This window comes from Artibeus jamaicensis, unplaced genomic scaffold (assembly GCF_021234435.1).
Source record: "Artibeus jamaicensis isolate MK-2021 breed Jamaican fruit bat unplaced genomic scaffold, CSHL_Jam_final contig_426, whole genome shotgun sequence".
NCBI lineage: Eukaryota > Metazoa > Chordata > Mammalia > Chiroptera > Phyllostomidae > Artibeus > Artibeus jamaicensis.
Genome location: NW_026521826.1, coordinates 14,866,905 through 14,877,163, shown reverse-complemented (window position 1 = coordinate 14,877,163; position 10,259 = coordinate 14,866,905). Strand labels below are relative to the sequence as shown.

The following is a 10,259-nucleotide window of genomic DNA, read 5'->3' as shown; positions in this document are numbered from 1 at the left end:
CTTTCTAAAAATAAATAAATAAAATCTTTTAAAAAAAGAAATATTTCAAAATGTGTTTATCCCATAACAACTAGGTACCTATAATAGAAACTCTTGGTTAAATATTAAATAGAAATAAATACACGTGTACTTAAAATAAACAAAGAGTTTACTTTAGTTTTATATTTACCTATAGTGGAGGCACACACTAAAACAGTTTTATAATTAGCACTTGGTACATTAGTGAACATATAAGAAATTCTATGCTTACTTCTAAATCTTGTAATCTATATTTCCAATTACTTTCTCTTTCAGCATCTGTCCTTTAAAAAATACAATTACAGCCCTGGCTGGTGTGGCTCAGTGGATTGAGTGCAGGCCTGCGAACCAGAGTATCGCGGTTTGATTCCCAGTCAGGGCACATGCCTGGGTTGCAGGCTGAGTCCCCACTGGGGGACACATGAGAGGCAACCACACATTGATGTTTCTTTCCCACTCTTTCTCCTTCCCTTCCCCTCTCTCTAAAAATAAATAAATAAAATATTTAAAAAATATACAATTACACAGGGAGTGGGGGAGGAGTAGGAAATGGAGACAACTGTACTTGAACAGCAATAACAAAATGAAAAAAACTAAAATTAATAAAAATTTAAAAAATACAATTACAGCCCTAGCTGGTGTACCTCAGTTGGCTGGGCATCATCCTGCAAACTGAAAGATCTGAAAGATCCCTGGGCATCATTCCTGCTCAGGCACATGCCTGGGTTTTGGGTTCAATCCCCGGTCAGGGCACATGCAAGAAACAACCGACTGATGTTTATCTCTCACATCGATGTTTCTCTCCCTCTCTGTCTCCCTCCCTTCCCTTCTCTCTGGAATTGATTTAAAAAATCATTTAAAACACAGGTATAATTTTAAAAAGTACAATTACTGATTTTAAAAGTATGCTGAGTTTCACTTTTTCTTTCACCTTCTTTGTCCATATTCTGCAGGAATTTTCAAAGTAGACGTAAGAAAATTGGGAAGGTACACAGGTAAGTTAGGACGGTCAACCCTGAATGACGTTTGCGGAAGTTAACAGGCTTCCCCAGTGAGGAGGGAAGCAGAAAAAGCCTCGACTACGAGAGGCAGCCGACCGACCAGGGTCAGAAACAGAAAAATGCACTCACAAGTTTCTACATGTAGCTGTCGAGGAAGCAGAACTTCCTGTTTGCACAGTTAACTAGAAAAAGGAAGTTCTGCCGTTTGCAGCCTTTCTCCCACTTTACTGCTCCTGCTCATGAACGAGAGATCCCATCGAACTGCAGATGCAGTGACCATGACCAAATAATTCAGAAAATACTTTTGGATGGTAATAATTTTTAACAAAGTGTAATTCAGTGCTACAGTTATTTACTTTCATTTTACTATTTCCCTAGCTTTTTATTTTCTACACATTTCACCTGAGAGATCTAAAATGTTTTATATATTTTTCATCAACTCTTTAAGGAACTTTTCAGTAGGCAATTCAGTGAGAGATGGGTATTTCCCTCAAATACCAGAGAGAAGGTAAGAATACAAAAGGGTGTTTTATATTTACTTCCGGAAGGTAATGTTCTCATGAACTGTTTATTTGTCATTGTTACCTGTAATGTTCCTGTTCCAAAAGACTCCTAAAGCTTCTCTCAACTCTATTGGTATTACAAACCTGAAACATACATAAAGGTAATATCACTTTTATTTTTATGTCAGTTATTCAAATACGGAGGAAATCTTCTCTAGATATTAGAAGATAGTGGATCTTTCAGAATGAGATTCAATTCCCAGGTCATTGACGGAAGATCGATGTTTTCTTAAATATGAATTTGTGTGGGGAGCAATATGACTATCCAGTCACAGCTATCGTTAAGGAGGAGAATAAAAAAGAAAATCTTAAATACTATATTCCACAGTACTGTTTTCTTTAATCCTCACCGGAGCATGTGTCTGTTGATTTTGAGAGAGGAAGAGAGGAAGGCGGGGCTGGGGGTGGGGACCGCGGAGAGGGGGAGAGAAACATGAACTCCTTACCTCTCCGAGGAGCCCCCACGGGGATTGATTGCTTGCCTCCGGACACGCCGACACGCCTGGATGGGGGATGAACAAACAACCTAGGTGGCTGCCCTGAGGGGAAATCGAAACTGCAACATTGGGGTGCACAGGACCACGCTCCAACCAACTGAGCCATCTAGCCAGAGACCTAGTACGATTTTTGTTTTTAATCCTCTCCGGAGGGCATTTAAAGAGAAAGAGGAAGAGAGAGAAAGAAACATTGACGAGAGAGAGGCAGAGAGAGAGAGAGAAAGAGAGAGAGAAGGAGAGGGGGAGGAGACAGGGGAGAGGAAAGGGGAGCATCAGTCGGTTGCTTCCTCTAAGCACCCTGACAAGTCGAACCTCAACCCAGGCCTGCGCCTGGACCAGAATCAAATTCATTACCTTTCCGTTGGAGATGACGCTCCCACCCACAAAGCCACACCACCCAGGGCCACAGTATGGGGTTTTAAAGAAGCCCAGAATATTTCCCACAGGTTCTCACTTGTTACCACAATAGGTGGTAATGAGATCAAAGAAATTCTGTAAAACATTAGCATTGAGCAGTGAGTTGGAGCATCATCTGGAACCGAAAGGTCACCAGTTAGATTCCGGGTCACAGTCCATTCCCAGGGAGCGGGCTCAGTCCTCAGCTGTGGCGCATGCAGGAGGCAACCTGTCAGTGTTTCTCTCTCACAGCAGTGTTTCTCTCTCTCGAATGAGAATAAAATGCACCTTGAAAAAACACAACAACAAAAAGTGTGGCATTGAGAAAGGCCTCTTTTCGCAGTTGCCTAGTCAGATGGTGTTCCTCCCCAACACTGAGACTGTGAACCTTAGTAGCAATGGGTAATGCTGGCGTCTCCTTTTATATAAACTTCCTACACGAAATCCTTCATAATATTGTCCTGTGTGTAGAATGTAACTAAATTTTGTCCTCCCTAAAATGTGACAATATGGGCCCTGGCTGGTGTGGCTCAGCGGATTGAGTGCTGGCCTGCAAACCAAAGGGTCCAGGGTTGATCCCCAGTCAGGGCACATGCCTGGGTTGTGGGCCAGGTGCCCAGTGCTGGGTGCTGGAGAGGCAGCCACACATGGATGTTTCCCTCCCTGTCTTTCTCCCTACCTTCTCCTCTCTCTAGAAATAAATAAATAAAATCTTTAAAATAAAAAAGTGACATGTTGAAAAGGCATCCCTGATGAGAAGTTATGGGATGCATATAAAAATGTAAATATGCATTATCTGGAGTTTTATATGTTTAAATGAAGAAGAGGAAAATAGAACTCTACCTAGAGCCGATCAATCTGATGATGCAGAGGCCAGGGGTCATTTAAACCCAAACAAAACAATCACCAGGAGGGGGGAAAGAAAGTAAGGGAAACTAGGGGTAAAGAAAAATAGGGGTGCGTGAACCAGAAGGAATATCGAATAAAAGAGTTTTCACAAAGGACCTTAGGACAGGCTAGGTCAGAACAGGCAGACAAGAGGTTTGGAGGAACAGATGTGAGAACAGCCCAGGAGTTCCTACAGCTTTAGTGCTCACGGGGACCTTGGAGCACCATTAGTGAACCTCACCTACACAGGAGAAAAATCCATCCAGGCTGCTACTTAAATTTCTTCTGTTCAGATTATAGCAATTAGGTTGCAGTTGGATGAGAAGCAGGGGTAACCCCTGCATCTGTCCTGGGACTTGGCTGAGGAGAGATGTGGACCTGAGTGACACGTCTGCACATCCTCACAATAGAATCAGGTTTCCTGCTTCTATTGTCCTGTGTGCTGGGTTCGAGGTCATAGTGAAAGGGGAGCACATTTTACAGTCTTCAGCTCATTTAATATCTGTGTTTACTCTGTAAAGTGGATATTATTTTCCCCATTTTACAGATGATGATAGCAACTGGTGCTATTAATCGTTGAGCAGCATTTATTTTGGTCAGGCACTGTTAGGAGAATCATACATGCGTTTTGTTGTTTAATCCTCACAGTGACCATGAAATAGGTTAATGGTATCATTCTTATTTCAAAGATGAAGAAAATGAGACACAAATTAGTTAATAACTTGTTGAAGTTCAACAGCTAGAGAATGTGGAGTCGACATTCTAATCCAAGTAATCTGATGCCAAAAATCCATGCTCCTGACAAATGGGGAAGTTGAGGTTCATAAGGTGAAATCATTTCCTCAAGGTCTCACAGCGAGCTGGAGTTTGAACTCAGGTGCTCTATGCCAAAGCCCATGCTTTCTGCTGTGTTGTGCTAGAGAAGAGAGAGAGGGGGGCAAGATCCCAATTTGGGGGGAAAAGACACACATGCACAAACACCCTTCCCATTGTGTATGATCAGTTGCTTTCCTTTAAATGTTCTGACACACATTAACCCAGTGTGGTAGGTCCTACTTCTAGTAGGTACTGTACATGTGCAGACAAAGTCAGGAGACAAGTTGAAGGAGCCACAGGCCGGGAGTGCTGAGGAAATGCCTGGGTCTGTGCAGGAGAAACAGGCCTGAAGAGCATGGTCCAGAGGAGCCCTTCTGCCCAGGCCCAGGTATTTCTTTAGTAGTCCCTTAAAATAGAGCTCTCATTTTGTACTGGAAGGGTTTTTAAATTAATAGATGCAGAGTGTGCGCTTCAGGCTTAGCCACAAAGGATCGCAACTTCAGTGAATGGTAATTGCCATTACAAGGTTTGGTTCACAACTCTCTAGTTTCAAAAACATGATTTTTAAACACCCACAGGTGATTTGACACTTGGAAACTAAGCAACACTAACCAAATTCATTATGTAGCCGTGACTTACAATACCAGAATGCTGATTTATCCTTAGAGAAGATAGGAACAACTATATTCATACCTGAAATATCAATGTTTTGTACTTCATACCTGAAATACAAAAGACTATGGAAAAATTGAGTCAGAAGTCAGAAAGGTAAACAATAAAATCAAAGAACATTTGAAAAATCGAAGCACAGCCCTAGAAAACATTTTGCTGACCCACAAGGCATTATCACTCTGCACTCTGTAATGGCCAGCTCCACTGCCCTCACTTCAGTCTCTCTCTTTTATTAAATAGGGGTTTTTATCCTTTTCTCTTTTTCTTCTTCTTCTTTTTTTTTAATGTTACAGGTCTCATTGTCACCACTGCAACAAAGTTACTGTGATGGAAGCAAAGCCTGTGTTTCAATATAGCCACATGAGCAATTTTTGGACACATGGACAAAAACAGTGCCCATTGGTTTTTTATCCTTCTATGGGGGGGGTGGGAGGAAGGGCTGTTGCATATGTACAAGATGACATTCACGTTAGGCCACACATCTCCACGGATGTGTTTTGATTCCCTCCTGCTCTCTCATATCAGAAAAATACTTCTAAGGGCAATGAGTGCGGAGGATGTGACCACAGGGATACACCTGGATTCATGCTCACGTGCAGTCATTTGCCGCAGTATACTACAATTACCAGTAACTAATTGCTCGTGGTAATACCTTACATTACAAAACTATGTGTTTTATAGTATTGAACACAGACAGATTTTTACTTCTTTGTTTTCCTTTTTGGGAATGGTGAATTCCAGAATGAGTGCTACGGAGCCCTGGGTTCCTCAAAGAGATCACAGATCACATGACTCTACAGATAAGATTTCGTTGCCTTGTTATCGTGACAATTTAGTAAATGTAAGGTGATAATTACTTAAACTCACTTTATGTGAGCGTAGTTTAGTATCACTGATAAGTAACACATTTATAAACCTTTTTCTTGTGGGTGGCAAGCTGTTCCTATGACAGTTATCCACATGTAGTTTACATTTATTTTTATTAGCTTCCATTGCCCAAGTTATAATTTTTTGAATTTTTACATACATTTTGAAATGTAAACTATGTATACATTGCAGCCACAAATATCTCAATGTACTAAGAAATCAATGGAAAATAAGATTATATACAACTCAATTTTATATGTATATATTGTTTCCAGTAGGGGATACCTATGTTTGCTGTTCCATACATGGGGAAAAAAAGTCTTGTAGGCTAGTTAAATACCAGTAATTTTTTTCCTTATTGTGAACAAAGAGTTTTTTAAAAAGAAGATACCTGTAACCCAAAGAAATATGCATTGTTAACATTCCCTTTTTTAATACTTAACAAAATGGAAATCATATTCATATGTAATTTAATATCCCTTTTCAGTTAAGTCTCTAATGTTGGATTTTTATCTTATTTCCATTTGATTTTATTGACATTACAAAAAAAAACCATTGTGCTAAACCTCATTCATTAATTCACCAACTAGTTCTGAATACCAAATATTTCTGAGTTCCAAATGTTTGGAAAAAGTGCCTAACACTGAGTAGTTACACACCTCACTACCAGCTTCCTGCCTCCTCTCTCCTCCAATTTCATCCCTAGCTCCTACCATGGGTCATAAAGATCAGTGGTCTGCTAAATATGTTAAAATGGGTTTCTAAACAGAAAGAATAATTTGGAGGGTTCTGTTATCCATCAGTAAAGCCATGCTTGAATGTTGCTGCAGATCAAAATTTTCTATGTGTGGTGTCTGCAAGTTAATATTAACTTTTCTTCTACATACATTCTTGCTGTGACAATCCTAATGCTCTGCAAGGTACTTGGGTGCCTTGGGCCAGTTGGAGACCTCATGCATGGAGATACAAAAGAGAAAAACATATTAATGTGCTTAAGAAAGCTCATCCCAGATAGCTATAGTTCTTCTGAACTATATGTGAACACAACCCTGCACCCCTGAGCAAGAATAACATTACATAGCCCCTCTTGGGGGTTGGGAGAACTACAGTTATAAGATCCTTTACTTCACAGCCTTGAGCTATTGGCCTAAGTATAACATCAACTAATGAATATGTAATTTTAATTAATACGCATTAAGAAGAGAGCCACAGGTATTATGTTATGTAAGAGCAAAACACTAATATCTAGATAGTGCTCTGTCGAGTGCAATGAGACTGCCAATTTTATCTGTGGCATTTCTCCATTTAACCACATTTATTGAGGAGCCTGGGTATGTTATGAAGAACAAACCCTCTGAACAGTCTCTAAACACTAATGTAAATATATCATTAAAAATAATCTTGTGTTAGGGAGAAAAATACGGTGGGCCAATTTAGACTGGGGACTGAGAAAGGGCCTTTTTGAAACAATTGAATAGAAACCTGAAGGATGAGTAGGGTAAGTTTGTTCTGGAAAGAGGAGACAAACTTTGTATCTTCCTGAGACGGGATGCAAGTCAGAGAGGTGGGAATGAAATGCATAATGAGGTTAAATTTAAGAGATAGGCAGGGGCTGAATGATGCTGGGCTTTGTGAGCCAGAGAACAGGGTTTGATTTTGTTATAGATACAGACGGAAATAATTGACAGTTTTTCGGAAGGGAAGAACATGAATAACTTTATGCATTTTTGCCTGTCTTTCAGGTAGTATCTTTAGGAGAGATTCCTAAATGTGGACATCGGGAGCCAAAGACATGAATACTTTTAAAGCTCTTGGTATCTCAAAAGCAGTAATACAAATTCAATTTTCTATCAATAGTGTAGGAGAGAGTGTCCATTCTGTGAACTCTAAATAGCATTATCATTGTAGAATTCTGACATTTGAAGGAAAGCAATGTTGTATTATTTTTGTCATTTTATTATGAGTGAATTTGAACATTTGTTAATATTTATTGATTGTTTATATTACTTCTTTTGTGAGTCATCCATGGTTTTTGTCCTTTTGGGGGGCTGGGGGATGTCGAGGTTTATTTTATTGATGTGACATAGCTTTTTATACTTAAAGACATTACCATAATTATTTATTCCATATATATGTTTGTATATGTGTGTATGTACATAAATATATATAATATATATATTCTGTGTGGAAAAATTGTTAATTTTTCCAGCCGTTGTTAATATAGCAAGAATGGTTTGGACAACATTGATGTAACCTGACAACCAAGCAGAGTAGACTGGAATGTGCATGAGTGAACAATGATGCCTGCACTGTGCTAGTCAGTGGGGGTGGTAGACGCTGTTGAGTGAACATGTGTACTGTGTGGCCATCACATTCAAAATGACTGAGTAGCGCAATGAACCTGCATTAAATTTTGTGTTAAGTTTGAACACTTTTCCACAGAAGCTACTCGAATGATTCAGAAGGCCACAGCTATGGGCAACTGGTCATCGGCAGCTTCATCACAACAATGTGGCTGCTCATTGTCTTGTTAAGAGTTTTTTGGCAAAACATCAAATTACCCAGGTGACTCAGCCCCCCCCATAGCCCAGATTGGGCAACCTGCAACTTCTCGCTTTTCCCAAAACTAAAATTACCTTTGAAAGGGAAGACATTTCAAACCCTTGAGATTCAGGAAAATACGACAGGGCAGCTGATAGCAATTGGGAGAACTGTGTGGAGGTCCCAAGGTGCCTACTTTGAAGGGGACAGAGGCATCACTGTCCTATGTACAATGTTTCTTGTATCTTGTATCTTCTTCAATCAGTGTCTTTATTTTTCATATTACATGGCTGGATACCTCTGGACAGATCTGTATACAGGCTTGAAATGGGAGCTGGTTAAGCACCAAAAAAGCCAGTTTCAGTCGCCTATTTTACTTTCTTTAGAATATTAGAGTTTTTGTCACAGTCTGGGCCTCAAGACAGGAGAAGTATTATGTGACACTTGGTATAAAAGAAATGCTTTGTGAATTGCATTCTTTCTCATTGCTAAATTTTTGCACATACACACACATATATTCTCCCAATTTGTTTGTCTTTTAACCTTATTTGTATAGTATTCCCTACCTCAAAAGGGCAATTTGTTATTGAAAAACCATTCTTGTACATTAAAAATGCACTTACTAACTTTAAGGAAAAATGCTGTGCATTCCTGAGTCAGTATAAATGAAAAGCACCATGTCGTTGAAACACACTTGTTTACATCACTAGTTTACATTACTTATGACTATACCACATAACACTTTCTGTTCACTACTTTCTCTATAATGTGTTGTTCATCTGCATTCCTGAAGTTTTATCATACTTATTCTGCACCATATACTTCAAACTATGTTTTCAAACAAAGCATACAGAGTATGGAATTCAGCCTTTAACACACAACAAAATCATAAAACCTAACATAATAGTAAAGGCAAAGTAAAGAAATAAAAGTCACACTTTTCAGGAGTTAGTGGGTGAGTTTATTATTGCTACACACTAGCAGAGCAAGAGCACTCTGAGGCCAGAACTTAGCAGGAGACCCCAACTCTAATGGTGGTGAAGTTGCCCTTTCTAAGCCAGTCCCAAGTCATCTGAATCAGTCCTAATTATGTAAAGAAAATGAAAGAAAGAGTATTAAAAGAAACTTATAAATTTTAAAATTTGTTATCCTGCTGGGAATATTTGAAAGTATGTCTTTTTTGGTTTTGACATACAGGATTCATAAATTTTTATACAGTTAAATTTATGGCTCTTTTCTTTTTTTTTTTAGTATAAAATTAATTTCTTTAATATATTTATCTTCTATGTTAATTTTGTAAATTAATTTTCTTAATATGAATTTTAAAAGTATTCCCAAGATAATTTGAAAAATTCAAACAGTTTAATGCAGCAGAAACTCTGGGCTTACTGGTTCTGTGGCTCTGTATGCAATTTGTTTAACCTCTTTTTGCCTCAGTATTTTTTTTTTATATTAAATTTTATTTAGTTACTTTTCAAGTACATTTTTTTTTTTAATCTATTTCTCCCATCCCACCCCCCTCCCCGCCCGGTCTCCCCCCTCCCTCCCATTTCCCCCCCCCCAGTCCTCATCTCTGTGTCTTTCATACTTGTTCCTCAAAATCCCTCCCCCTTTTTCCCCTTAAGTTCCCTTCCCTCTCCCCTCTGGTCGCTGCCCACTTGTTCTCTATTTCAGCGTCTTTGTTTTTCTTCTGTTTGCTTGTTTGTTTTATTCTTTAGCTTCCTGTCAAAGGTGAGATCATATGGTATTTGTCCTTCAATCCTGGCCTATTTCACTCAGCATAATGCTTTCCACTTCCATCCATGTTGTTGCAAAAGGTAGTAGCTCCTTCTTTCTCTCTGCTGCATAGAATTCCATGGTGTATATGTACCACATTTTTGGATCCAATCATTTACTGATGGGCACCTAGGTTGCTTCCAACTCTTGGCTATTGTAAATTGTGCTGCTATGAACATTGTGGTGCATAGGTTCTTTGAAATTGATGTTTTAGGATTCTTGGG

The 10,259-nt window shown here is 39.1% G+C and overlaps 1 non-coding gene across 1 annotated transcript; it reads right to left on the bottom strand.

Annotated features, from left to right (window-relative positions):
* Nucleotides 1-5,133: 5,133 nt before the first annotated feature.
* LOC119057939 (small nucleolar RNA SNORA1) lies at nucleotides 5,134-5,276 on the bottom strand. The gene has a single exon (XR_005084165.2). It is a non-coding gene; the product is annotated as a small nucleolar RNA SNORA1 (small nucleolar RNA).
* Between the last annotated feature and the right edge of the window lie 4,983 nt (nucleotides 5,277-10,259).